Here is a 13,708-nt window from a genome sequence, read left to right as displayed (position 1 = left end):
GACACTGCTTTAGATGAGGGTAGTTTGCTTAGAGGAGCTCTACCCCCCATCAGTTACTGTTAACTCTTAAAATTCTTCAATAAACCATAGAATCCTTAGAGTTGGAAGGGGCCTCTGAAGGCCATCTAGTCCAACTCCTCTGCAATGAACAGGGACACCACAGCTAGATCAGGTTGCCCAGGGCCTGATCCAGCCTCGCCTTGAAAGTCTCCCGGGATGGGGCATCCACCACATCACTGGGCAGCCTGTTCCAGTGCCTCACCACCCTCACTGTAAAAGATTTTTTCCTTATATTCAACCTAAATCTACCCTCTTTGAGCTTAAAGCCATTTCCCCTTGTTCTGTCACCACAGACCCTGCTAAAGAGTCTGTCCCCCTCTTTCCTGTAGCTCCCCTATAGATACTGTAAGGCTGCTATCAGGTCACCTTGCAGCCTTCTCTTCTCCAGGCTGAGCAGCCCCAGCTCTCTCAGCCTGTCCTCGTGTAGGAGAGGTGTTCCATCCCTTGGATCATTTTTGTGGCCTTCCTCTGGACACGCTCCAACAGGTCCATGTCTCTCCTGTACTGAGGACTCCACATCTGGATGCAGTACTCCAGGCGAGGCCTCACCAGTGCAGAGTAGAGGCACAGGATCACCTCCCTCTCCCTGCTGGCCATGCTTCTTCTGATGCAGCCAAGGATACAGTTGGCTTTGTGGGCTGTGAGGGCACGCTGCTGGCTCATGTCCAGCTTGCCATCCACCAGTACCTCCAGGTCTTTTTCAGCAAGGCTGTGCTCAATCCTTACATCCCCCAGCTTGTATTAATAATAAGTGTCTCCTCTACCCAGGTGCAAGACCTTACACTTGGATTTGTTGAACCTCATGAAGTTCACCTGGACCCACTGCTCAAGCCTGTCTAGGTCCCTCTGAATGGCATCCCATCCCTCTGGTGTTTTGACTGCACCCCACAGCTTGGTGTCATCAGCAAACTTGCTAAGGGTGCACTTGATCCCTCTGTCGATGTCACTGATGAAGATATTAAAGAGTATCGGCCCCAGCACCAACCGCTGGAAAACACCACTCGTCACTGATCTCCATCCAGACATTGAGCCATTGGCCACCACTCTCTGGACTCGATCCTGCAGCCAGTTCTTTGTCCATTGAACAGTCCACCCATCAAATCCATATGTTTCCAATCTGGAGAGAAGGATGTTGTGGGGTACTGTGTCAGAAGCCTTACTGAAGTCCAGATAGATGACATCAGTGGCTTTTCCCTTGTCCATTGATTCAGTGACACCATTATTAAAGGCCACTAGTTTGTTGTCAAGCAGGATTTGCCCTTGGTGAAGCCATGCTGGTTCTCCTGTATCACCTCCCTGTCTTCCATCCTTTCTTTCCTTCAGGTGAAGAAAGAGCATATGGCTATAGCCAGACTTATAGCAGGTACACTTGTGAGAAACATAGCTTATGCCGTAGAAAGAGCAGCACACTGGTTGTTCCTGCTCTGCAATGCATGCCCATAGAGCACAGCAGGCAGTATGTCCCTGCTGGGGTTGGTCTGGGCAACAAGCAGTCTGAAACACAGTGAGTAATGCCAGTGTCACTGACAGCTCACTCCCATGCAGAAATCACTGAGGTTCCACTACCATTGTTGAGCTGTTAAAATAGGAAGATGAGATTTCTCCTCTGAGCACTAGATTTGGCCTCTTCTCCTTGTATAAACTATGGTGGTGAACAGGAATTTGGGTTTGGTACCAAGCACATCCAATATAACTCTGTGCATTTTGTGGAAGTAAACAATAGGCCTCAAATATCTCTTCCTAGAAGGAGACATCCAAGTGTGAAGTGCAGAATAAGAGAGACTGCAAGTTTTCCTAGCAATTCAAGATAAATATGCTACATGGGTCACACTGGCTTCTGCTCCTGTTATCTCTCAGAATTCAAGGCCTCTCTTAAACCAAACATATAAAAAACTGCCACATAAATACCCTAAGAATTAAAGCAGAGAATTCATTCTGATGAGTACCAATGTTTTAATTCACCCCTCAAAGATAAAGGTCCACACAATTGCTTCACAGGAGATTCTGGACTCATCTGTTTGCATCCAGAAAGCTGATGCACTAAGGATGAGATTTGCGGGGGCTTTTTGTCACCATCCCAGTGACAGAGCTCAGAGGGTTTGGGGTTCCTTCTTGGGCCCATTTCACAGGAGAGCTGAGAAGACAGCAGGACTGCTAAAAGCAAATGCCCTGCAGACAGAGACAGAGCTTCAACTTCCTTCTGCAAAGCTCTGTACCTGGAGGCGGCACGGTCCATTTTCAAGGTATAACAGAAAACTTGGGGAACCTGACTTCAAACAGTTGAGCAGGAGGTACATGTGGTGATTAGAAAGTACGCTATGTGACTTCTGACTTCTGTAAACTGGGCAGGTTAAAACTATGAATTATTCCAAGAATGTGTCCTAGCACAAACATCTTGGCTGTATGGGCGGACATTTTAATTGATGGGTATCTTACTCTGTCATTAATTAAATGCCAAAAAGTAGGGCTCAGCTAAAGATTTGGAGGAAGTTGGTACAATTGTTTTCTTGAGACCCTGGCAGAGAAAGGTGATCAGGTGACTTTGATCAAATGGAAAAGCTGATAACAACTATTGATTATTTAAAGACTGAGAACCTGAGCTAGGAGTGAAGATAAAAAGACAAATTAATGTTTGTTTAGAGTCTGTGCATGTAAAAAATCTTGGCAGATGTTTTTGGCTCAGTACTTCAAATTGGAAGAATAATAGTAAACATAAAGACATTGCAAACGTGCAGCTCATCAGTGGGTAGCTATTATTGTGCAGAAAGGTGAAAACTGATTCCGGTAATGCATTAATTGCAATATGAACAGAAACTAATGGTTTTCCTTCCATATCCACAATTTCTTTGGCCTTCACGGTGGCAGTAGGCAAGCATTTGTCGCTTATCAGTAAGTACTCCTCCCATGAAAAGTTTATCATCACATTCTAGATTGCGAATCTGAGGAAAAAGTGATGAGTAATCAGATGGTGCATACAAAAGGTTTTCAGAGAGTACCTGCCCTTTCTGATATAACAGAGGCATCCTACTAAAATCATGAACATTCAGATAAGGAAGAAAATAACATGAGCTCGCAGTGACCTTTCCCATAACACAGTACATTTCATTTCTTGAAGATAGGGCGCAATGGTAGGGTGAATGCTTGGTTGGATGGCAGGGAAAGGATCAGGAAGCTGAAGGGAGGCCTCACGGCAGCTGCAGCTCCTCACAGGGAGCGGAGGGGCAGCGCTGAGCTCTGCTCTCTGTGACAGCGACAGGGCCCGAGGGAACGGCAAGGAGCTGTGTCAGGGGAGGGGCAGCTGGGGGGTGGGGAAAGGTTCTGCACCAGAGGGCGGTGGGCATAGCATCAAGTCTGCTGGAGTTCAGGAAACATTTGGACACCGCTCTCAGACGCAGGGTTTGATTTTGGGTGGTCCTGAGTGGAGCTGGGAGTTGGACACCATGATCCTTGTGGGTCCCTTCCAATTCAGGATGTTCAATGATTTTGGGCCTGAGGGCACCGCGATGGGCCTGCAGCAGCTCAGCAGCTTGCAACCATGATCAGGACGAGCCAGCCCCAGCAGCCAGGAATTGTGTGCACTTGGTTCTGAACTTGGGGTGCCCAGTGAATATAAACTTGGCCCCCAAAGTGTACAGATCTGCTACCTCAGGGGCACATCAAACCAGAGCTGGGGTGTGTGTGGAAGAGCGGAGCTGTACCAGGCAGGGCTCTTCCCTCAGGAGCAGGCACACTGTCATCCACAGCCCAGAGCAGAGGCAGCTCCTCTGGCAGGCTGCCCATGCTCACACTGTGTGGGCACAGGGCAGAGAGGAAAGTAGGAAGGAGGGCCCAGACCTTTATATAAATAAAGCAAGTAAAGTAAGCTTTATTTACCTGGAGCCACCCTGGCCTGATGCCAAAATCCTGTGGCTCATTAGCAGTGCCAGTGGCAACAGGCAGTTAACCAGGCAGGTGCAGACCTAGTGAGTTAATGGTACATGATACATTGTAAAATCACTTCTGCCTAAAGTGTTTTTTTATTTTTCCTCAAAACACAACTTGAGGTCAATAGCTCATCGTTAAGAGTGTTTATTTCCAGCTCGTTTACTCTCCAATAACATTGTCTTCTCTGCAGCACCAGCAATGTTTCCCTGTACTTTTATTTTTATATAAGGAGGGCGGATGAGCAGCCCCACATGGGCATCTGTGGGAAATGGGTGCCCTCCCCAGGGCCAAGGAGCGTCCCTGCTTTGCTGGGGTTTGCCCCTTTTCCACTTCCTCCTTGTACCCATCTTGCATCATGACTTCACCTCTGCTGTTGTTCCCTTCCTGGGGTAATGTGAGGGGAAGCTGTTCTGTGCAAAGCCATGACTGAACAGGGGAAGTGGAAGTGCAGAGCTATGTGGAACACACAGATCATTGCAAAGAGGTGCTGGAAGGCCTTGATTTCAGGCTTGGAGATGTGACCGTCTTTTCCAGCCTTGAAATACTCTCGTGGTCTAGCCCTCAGCCTCCACCATATGCCACAACCAGCAGATGTAGAGAGCATGAGCTGTGCTGTGTCTGTGCAGTGCACCAGGAGAGAGGCTGGGAAAGCAGAAATGCACAGTGACCCCAAAACTGCTGCTGAGGCCCTGCCAGCCCTTGGGCAATGCCCTGCTGGGCCAGTGGAGCCCGGTGTGCCGGTGAGGGCACTCCCAACAGCAGCGTGGGGCAGGCAAACAGGAGTGCTGCCAGAGTATGAAGGGCAGCTGGTGAGGGAAGTAGGCCATAGCAGGGCAATTCCTAACTCCCAGCCTCGATGGGGTCCTTCCTACTGGAGAGAAACTGGTGTCTTTGAAACCTGGTAGTGTGTTTAAGAAAAAGAGATGAGCAAAAGTGTAGGTGTCCTGCACTCATTTGGAATTCAAGCCTCTCCCTATACAGGGTGTCACCAAGGGCAATGCAGGTTTGCTGAGTGACATTTGAAGCATACCAAAACCTCTGATGCAGCTCTTCAATGGATAGTTTGTTTACTTTGTACTTCCACAATGGTATTTTTCTACTGAAACTTCAGATTCATGTTGAGACCTGATATCGCTGAGTGAACGTTTGAGGTTTTCAGTGCATCATATCTTCTAAAGTTTTATCTTCGGCATGTTTTTAAGCAAATTGTACTTAGAATTTTTCCTAAGGATGGCACACTGGAGTCTCATCAGAGCAATAGCTGCAAAGACAGGATGAACTATCTTGTAAACTTATGCAACCAGTCCTACAAAATGAATCATGGTGTTGACAGAAAAATGCAAGTACAAATGTCATCTCTTGACCAACCTGTGTTTTGACTCAGGAACACGTTAAAGACTTACAGAGTCATAGAATGGCTTGGGTTGGAAGGGACCTCAAAGATCATCTAGTTAGAACATCCTTCTGTGGGCAGGGCTGCCACCTACTAGCTTAGGCTGCCCAGGGCCCCATCCAGTCTGGCCTTGAATGCCTCCAGGGATGGGGCATCCACAACTGTTCTGGGCAGCCTGTGCCAGCGCCTCACTGCCCTCTGAGTGAAGAATTTCTTCCTATCGACTTAAAGTGACCCAATATTTAGGAACTGGTGTGATCTGTCATAGAGTTGTGGAGATAATGGTTTATGGGGTACACACATTGCTAAAGGTCATTTTTTCTACTTAAATCTTATGAGACTGGATGCTCACGTTTTCAAGGGAAAATATCTTGTGACACTGTACATCATTTTGGGGGTGTGAGTTTACATTTTTTGTAATACTTGTCCAAATTAGAAAATAATGCATTGCTGTTGACCTCAGTGGTTATATTCTTATTTTCTTTGTTCTTTGTACTCCCTTGAGCAAGTAATTCCCCTTGAGCAAATAATAGGGATGGGATTCCCTTTCACCTTTCTATGGTTGGAAAGCCCAGGGTTTGCAGTTACTTGAACTTATTTGCATTTCCTGCTAATTGCTCAACCTATATTCCCAGTGAAAGGAAGGTGTTATTTTGAAGAGAAAAAAAAAAAAAAAGACCAGCAACAGCTTTAACTAAGAACAAGCCTTTACAAAGGCTTCTGAGTTAAACACTTCCAATACAAAGGTAAGGTTAGGATATAACAGTACATAACCTAAAATTACACCACGTTTGCATTCAGTGTTTCATAACCCCAGTCCTGCATGTCAGCACAGCATGTTGTGGGTTACCCCCTCCCTCAGCACTGTCAGTTCTGCAAGAAACAGGAGGACTTCTTCTGAGAGGGGCTGCCGAGAGAGACAGAAACAGGGAGCGTATTCCCATGCAGAAATCATAAATCAAGTTCTGCCTCTCCAATGCACTCACTGTTTGTGGTGGAAGAAGTCAGACCAAGAGGTGGCAAAAATGGGCCAGTGAATCTAATGGAAACACCAAATATAACCATGGAAACAGCGTATAAAGTGTGGTGTTGTTACAGACACTGCATTTTGAGAATTCTGGTTATCCAGTGCTACATAGGGTGTTTGAAGGTAGAACTGAAGTTTTGGGAGACTTCGGAAGTTACTCAGACACCTGCAGCTGCCCACCCCTGGGCTCTGTCTCACCTCATGCGTGGTTTGCTCTTCTAGTTGTCAGAATTTACCGAGTTTGTAGTTCACTCTCTTCTACAGCTCTTTCCAAACCAGTGAGCTTTACAGAATGGGCTGTGTTGAGTCTGGTGATCTTACATCCAGGCTACAGAAAAATCCTCTAAGATTTCAGATTGCTAAACCCATACAACAGATACACTGTATACAGAAATATTTTCTGTAGCGGACACAGTCCCTCATGATGCAAAATCAATGCAAAGCAACACATTTCCCAACAATTTGCGTTGAAAAGTAAACAGAAGGCGGGGAAAAGGTGAGCAAGCAGAATAAATGGTGCTGGTTTCATTTGTTTGGGAACTGCTGTGGAACAGACCAGCCCTGTAGTACTCTTACACAAACAAGTGATTACAGCTGGCCCTGAGCAAAGCTCTTTAACACGCTCCTAGCAAGATATTGATAAAGCTCTAAAAATAGGCAGCCGAGAATGGGAAGGCGAGTTGTTATGGAAAGGCCGTAGGACACCTGAGCGCTTCAGTAACGGGCTCTGCAATCACCACCCAGCAAAGCAGGGCGGCGTAAGCTGCAGGGCTCACTTGGGCTGGAGGGGCTGAGAATCAGTTTGTGCATCAGAAGTTAATTCAGGTTTATCCCTGCAAAACTGCAGATGTGTCAGACGGAGCAAGTGCCAGCACAGAGCCCGCTTCTGTCTGACTTAATACTGGAGTTAAATCTGTCCAGTGAAACAGAAATGTTCGGCTGCCTCCTCCACTTACATTTCATTGTGTTGTATCTGTAGAATGGGCCCTTACGTACTGACCTCCTTTCTGATAAAATCAGGTTACCTATTTATTCTTGTTTTCCCGAACTACAACCTTTCCTCTACTTACTGGTGTGTCCCAATGGGAGGCATCCATGGACGTGTTCATGTTCATCCTTCTGTAGGGAAAGATTAACCCTACCCTTGCTTTGAGAGCTTTCTAAAAGTGGATAAGAAAACATGGCCACAGGACAAGCTGTCATCTTTATCCTCCTTTTCCACTTACGTATTGTTCCTGGAGAAACTCCACAGTTCCTGTTTGTCTCGGGTCCTGCTAAATCCAACTCCTTTTCTCACTGTTAGCAGATCACATGAACGCCTCATGAGACCTCTTGGCTATCGCTGGTTTTGGTTTGTTTTTTTTTTCTGTCATGCTCAGTCTGAGCTTTCCTCTACAGTTCGCTTAGAAACAGGTGACAGTGGGAATACACTTGCCATTGGGAACACCCAAACCAGTAGCCCTGGACTGGCTTCTGTGGAGCCCTGCACCTTGCACTCAGCTGAGACCATAGCTTCCTCACAGGGCAAACATTGTTTACTGGATTTTTTTTCTGTAGTATCATCAGAGGGTTTGTACAGAGCCACATGCTGCCCCGAAGAGGCTCCTAAATGACGCCCACCTTGTTACATGGTGCCATCAACAAAGAGAGAGACAGCTCTGGTGTGGGTTCTAGCAAACTCTAGCTGCAGTATGACTCTGGTAGGGAAGGGCTGAGAGGAGACTTAGGACACCGCTATAGTACGTATGTGCAGATAGGTTCAATGTCTTGGTGTCTGGCTCACCTCAAACATGAGGCTCTGAACCACACCATGGTAACAAGAACCAAGAAATGTTCTGTCTGATGGCTTTTTCCCGAGCCTGAGCACTGCTGGCACGTGCTTTGAAAGAGGAGCTGAACATGGCAAAGACTTTGGCCAAATGGCTTATCTGTGCGGAGGATGACTACTTTTTGGCCGGAACAAGGAAATGGAGAAGTGTGAAAAGAGCATTCAGAGATGGGGCCTTGCAGGGGGACTGGTGAGCAGAAGGGCCTGCAGGCAGCCTGCCTGAAGGAAGGCTTTCCACAGGCGGGCTGCGTGCAGGCGGCAGGGGCGGGCAGGGCCAAGGATCAAGCAGTACCTCAGAAGACAACGGCTGAGAACAACCCAGCATGTGAGTGAGGTTATAAAGCTGAAAGGTTAGTCCTGGCCGAAGGGATACACTGCTCCTCACTTATCTCCTTTCCTTCACAGGGCGGAACATGCGTTGTAACTTTGGCTGTTATGCAACGCATTTGTATACATTATGAAACTATTGCCACATTCTGCCAACAGGCACTGCTGCATTTTGTATCGGGGTGAAGCTGGAATCACATGGATTGCTTTTAAAATGACTTGGGATTATGGAGTGCTATTAAACTGCCATTTAGCTTTCATAGTAGTACCTGGATTTTATTTTTTACGTTAGTCTGACCTATTTTACAATGGAGAGACAGAAGGAATATAAATGATAAAATGTAGCCACTTCATTCTGTGGCTCTGCTCTTTGTAGCTAAGAGGTTCTTGGGAGTCAAGACTTCAGTGAGGGGGAAGCTGAGTGAGAGGGATGGTCAGGAAGCTTGATGGCACTGTGACTGAAACTGTAAGTTTTCCACTTCTTATATCACCCAAGATATCTGTCAGTTATTGTTAAATCTAGGAACTGAAAAGTTGTTCTGATGGCAGCTGTACATATTAGCTGCATGCACTGCATTAAAAAAAAAAAAGGGAAAGGAAATTTTAGTGTGGTTTTTGGTCAAGAATTTGTAAGCTTCAAGGCAGTGTAATGCATCCTGATAGGAAAAGAGGGAGATTCGTTCATGTCTTAGTTTACATTCAGCGAATAGCTAAGAATACAGTCAAGATGATGTGTATTAATACCTAAATTGAAAGGAATAAAAATTAACTAAAATATAGAAACAAAAAAGCAAACTTTAAAAAAGGGCATTGAAACAGGTTGAATTGAAATGCTTTTTATCCAATACCATAGAATCATAGAGGTGTGTTGGAAGGGACCTCAAAGCCCACCCAGCCCCAACCCGTGCCCTGGGCAGGGCTGCCCCCCACCAGCTCAGGCTGCCCAGGGCACATCCAACCTGGCCTTGAGCACCTCCAGGGATAGGGCACCACAGCTTCTCTGGGCAGCCTGTGCCAGCACCTCACCGCCTTCTGAGTAAAGAATTTCTTCCTGACATCTAACCTCAATTTCCCCTCTTTTAGTTTAAAGCCATTCCCCTTTGTCCTATCGCTATCAGACGGCGTAAAAAGTTGGCCCCTGTGCTGTTAATAAGCTCCCTTCAAGTACTGGAAGGCCTCAATTAGTTCTCCCTGGAGCCTTCTCTTCTCCAAGAGAAGACACCTTGTGTATGAAACTGGATTTGGGAACTCCAGGTTCTAAGAATTTCCATGCAGGGCCTTGATTCTTTTAACAAGATAAGACATAATCCAACTTTGATACTGTGCACACCAAATGCCTTACTGTCTTCTAGAAGCTGGCAAGTACCACCCATAACTGAGATAAAAGTAACTTTCTCTCTGCTACCTGAAAGGTGGAGTCAGGCAAAAGGAACAAGCATCGCAGGCATTTCTTCACTTACCTGCATTTAGAATATCTCTTCAGGCACTAGAAATGTTAAAGTGCAATTGCTTGTCAACTGCTTCACTAGCACTTGCAGTACAAGCTTCTGCCCTGAATAATAGCTGGCTGAAATGTGACAGCTGAACACAAATCTTTTGGGAAACAAGGCTCTGTCCTGAATGAAGACCCAGTCAACACTGAGCCTACTTCCACAAACTGTTGTTACAACTATTAGAGTCTGAATGCATCTGATTTTCTAGAATGTTGTTATAAAATAGCTGTAAAAGGGAGCTAGTTAATGGCAACTAACATTAGCTAAAAAGTACCAGTGACTTCATGCTATTTTTCAAAACTTAGCTTCAGCTAAATGTGAACCTAAAAAAGACCACTCGCTCTGAGCTAGTGCATGCAACCTCAGCTTGGTACCACGGGTTACCACAGCCTGACACAAAGAGGAAATTCAGTGAATAACATCTGCTAACTGTGATGAGTGTCAGACAGAAGATATTAAGACCTTTGGAACTGAGCACATGTAGTAGTGAATGCAGTGGTTGAAGTGGGATTGAGAAGTGGTTGAAGGGGATTAAGGATCCTTATCTCAATTTCTAATCTGAATTAGTTTGGCTTCAGCATCCAATCACTGTTGCCTTCTTTACCCAGATTTTAGAAGCCCCACAGCATCCACTGTGCTCTTTGGCATGGTTGCTTTTGTGTTTCACACTACTTCGTTTTCTGCTTGGCCATCAAAACAATCTCCCTGTAAAAGATTTTCTTCATCTCTCAGAACAGTGTTCCGTTTTTTTCCCCTTTTTCTCCTTATGCTCAGAAATTCCTGTTTTCAACACCTTAAAACCTTAGCCCCAGTGTCTTCCCAGTAGCACAACATTTTCGTGCTGTTTTCACAAGTGCAATATGGCAGGAGGCTAACCCACCATGACACATTCCATTTGTGTTCACTTGTTGCATCAGTCCTCTTCACCACAGAATGACAGTAAGAGTTTGCCTATGGCAAGCTGTGTATTCTGAACAATCCTGAAATCCTTTTCACTGCTACTGTTTCCCAAGAGACAACTCGTACATTTGATGTTCTTGAAATGTGACTTTGCAGATGGTAGTACCAAAATACTTTCAGGTCCGCATCTGGAACAGTTCAAATCTGAGAGACTGCGACCTTTATTTTTACACACTTTAAGTTGGTGTGATTTTTATTTTATTTTCTGTAGTACCAGTTAACGAGTTGGATAGTACCACGACTACACCAATATTTACTAGCAGAATTTCACATGTGATTTTCCAGCAGTGGTCTCTGAACACGTCTGCCAGACTGTTCTTCTGCACCTGGACACATCTTCGATTAGAAAGGTCTGCTGTAGGGGGCTGTAGAAGAACCACTGAGATTGGTATTTCCACTCACACTTCATTCAAACCGAAGTGGAAGCATAAGAAGTAGCAAGGGTTGAAGTGTGTATTTGTCATGGTTTTGTGATTTTCGGTTATTGGTATTCCACATCATAACATCATGTAGTGGACATACCTAGTTCTCAGAAGAGAAGGACTACTACAGTCCCCACGGTACTTTGCTCCTTTGTTACCATTTTCCAGCCGGAGGGAAAAGATAGAAGCTCGCAGTATAAAAACTTGCAGATCACGAGACCTCATCCCTTTTTCCGCCGTCTCTCGTCTTGGCAGCACCTCGCTCTCCAGCTGTCTTATCGTCGGTAGTAGAGTAAGGCCTACCTTGATTTTGGGACATTCTCTCTCTCTGTGTTGGATTTATCAGCTTAAATTGTAATTATATTGTATTATAGTGTGTTGTTTTGCATTCCGATATTTTATTTAGTAAATTAGTTTGTTTCTCCTCAGATTGTTGCCGCTGTTCTTTGCTCTCAGGGCCATCTCCCTACCCTTTTCCCCTTTCCCCTTTTCCCGGGACGTGGGCCCTCGGGTCCCCCGTCCCCTTTGTCACGGAATCGGGCCTAATGCCCGTAAACCGTTGACAGTATTGATAACAGCAATCAAACTGGTAAACACTGAGGAATGTGCTGTCTGCATCAAGAGCAGCAGGCCTGAGCTCCAATAGGGCTACAGCTTGGAGACTTGTCAGCAGAAGACCTCAGCTCTGATAACAGGAGGACGGTGGTAAGGTTACAGCACGTGGCAGAATACTTCCTGCTGTCCCAGCAGGAGGAAAGGCTGCAGCCATAAAGATACTCAAATGAGGAAACACAAGCAACAGATATCAACCTCCCTGGAGGCTTATGGGGGATGAGGTAAGCAAGGTTGAAGTGGAAGATCACACAGTAACAACTGAAGGATACACACATCTGGCTGAAAAAGTTTGTCGTTGCCAATGAAGTACCCACATGGCAAGGCAGTTGCTCAGTAGTCAGCCCTCTTTGTCTTCCATACGGCTCTTCAGCCAGGCTGGCATGGCCACCTGGAAATTCCTATCTTGGAGCTCGTGAGCAAGTGGGTTTGAGAACAGCGCCAGCTGAAATCTGAGAAAACCTGAGTGATAGAGATTAAATACCATCTTCCCTTTCCTTGTGCTCTCGAATTAAATTTTGTTAACTCCCTACTGCACAGCCAATGTGAATTACAAAACATCCCCTAAATTCAAAGTTTCTGCAAATAAAGACAGCTGTTTGACCGGACCCATGTTCTGTATAAGCCGATCTTTAGTTCCTTTTTATTTGAATCTCATAATAGATCTCCTAGTGTGTCGGTTCCCACCAGCGCCATGGCAACAAGAACATAATCCTCCCACATGGCCTTTTCTGAATATTGTTACAATGTGAAGAAAATTCTTCCATTTCTGTTCTCTGAGACCTCTTTCAAAAGAACATTATTAGCAGACCAGAATCTTTCAGCCAACTCTCACTACACTTGGTTTCAATTTTTACGTTGGTAGACACTGAATACCTCATAGAAGTAAAGTTCCTTTTGGACTAAGTGGGATCTATAAAATATTTCATCACCTTCACATGAAAAGCATGTTTTCTTGACTGTTTCTAAAGACAGAATACAAGCATTTTCAGCGTATCTCCACACTAAACCACCTGTCTAGTAATGAGGCTATTTCAAAGCTAGCCGGTATTTCAGACAAATGTATGATTATCTTCAGTTGTGCAAGACAGATTTTTCTAATGACCACCTTACATTCCTTAATATTCTGTACTTTAGTTTCTATTTCCTCTTCTTTCCTCTTAAATATTTGTTATGGTTTTGTGATTTTTTTTGTTGTCGGTATTCCACATCATTACATCATGTAAGGTACGGGCAGTTAAAGAGTTAATTCCCCGGTTACTGTAAACTGCCTTTTTTGGTGTGGCCCTCTGAGGGGGAGGGGAGGAGGTGCACTCCCCAGGGGTCTTTGCGGGAGAGGGGGTGGTGAAGCCACGTGGGAGACGCGGGGTCTGTTCTTCCGAGCCTGGCGGAGAAAGCACGTGGTCCTCCTGCAGTTTACTGTGTAAGATTTTCAGCCTGTAACCCCTCTATCATAATTCTACTAGCCTCATTTTGATATATTTAGTAAAATTAGTTGTTCCTCCTCAGATCGGTGCCGCTGTTTTTTTTTTTTTGTGTTAGATCCGTCTACGGGTCCCCCTCTTCCCAGGTTGCGGCTCCGCGGCTTCTCCGCCGCTTTAGCCGCCGGACCGCCCGGGGGCTGGCTCTTATCGCCGGCGATTTTTTTTTCTTTCCTTCCTC

The sequence above is a fragment of the Numida meleagris genome, chromosome 1 (assembly GCF_002078875.1).
Source record: "Numida meleagris isolate 19003 breed g44 Domestic line chromosome 1, NumMel1.0, whole genome shotgun sequence".
In the NCBI taxonomy this organism is placed as follows: Eukaryota; Metazoa; Chordata; class Aves; order Galliformes; family Numididae; genus Numida; species Numida meleagris.
Note: the sequence above shows the minus strand (reverse complement) of the source record.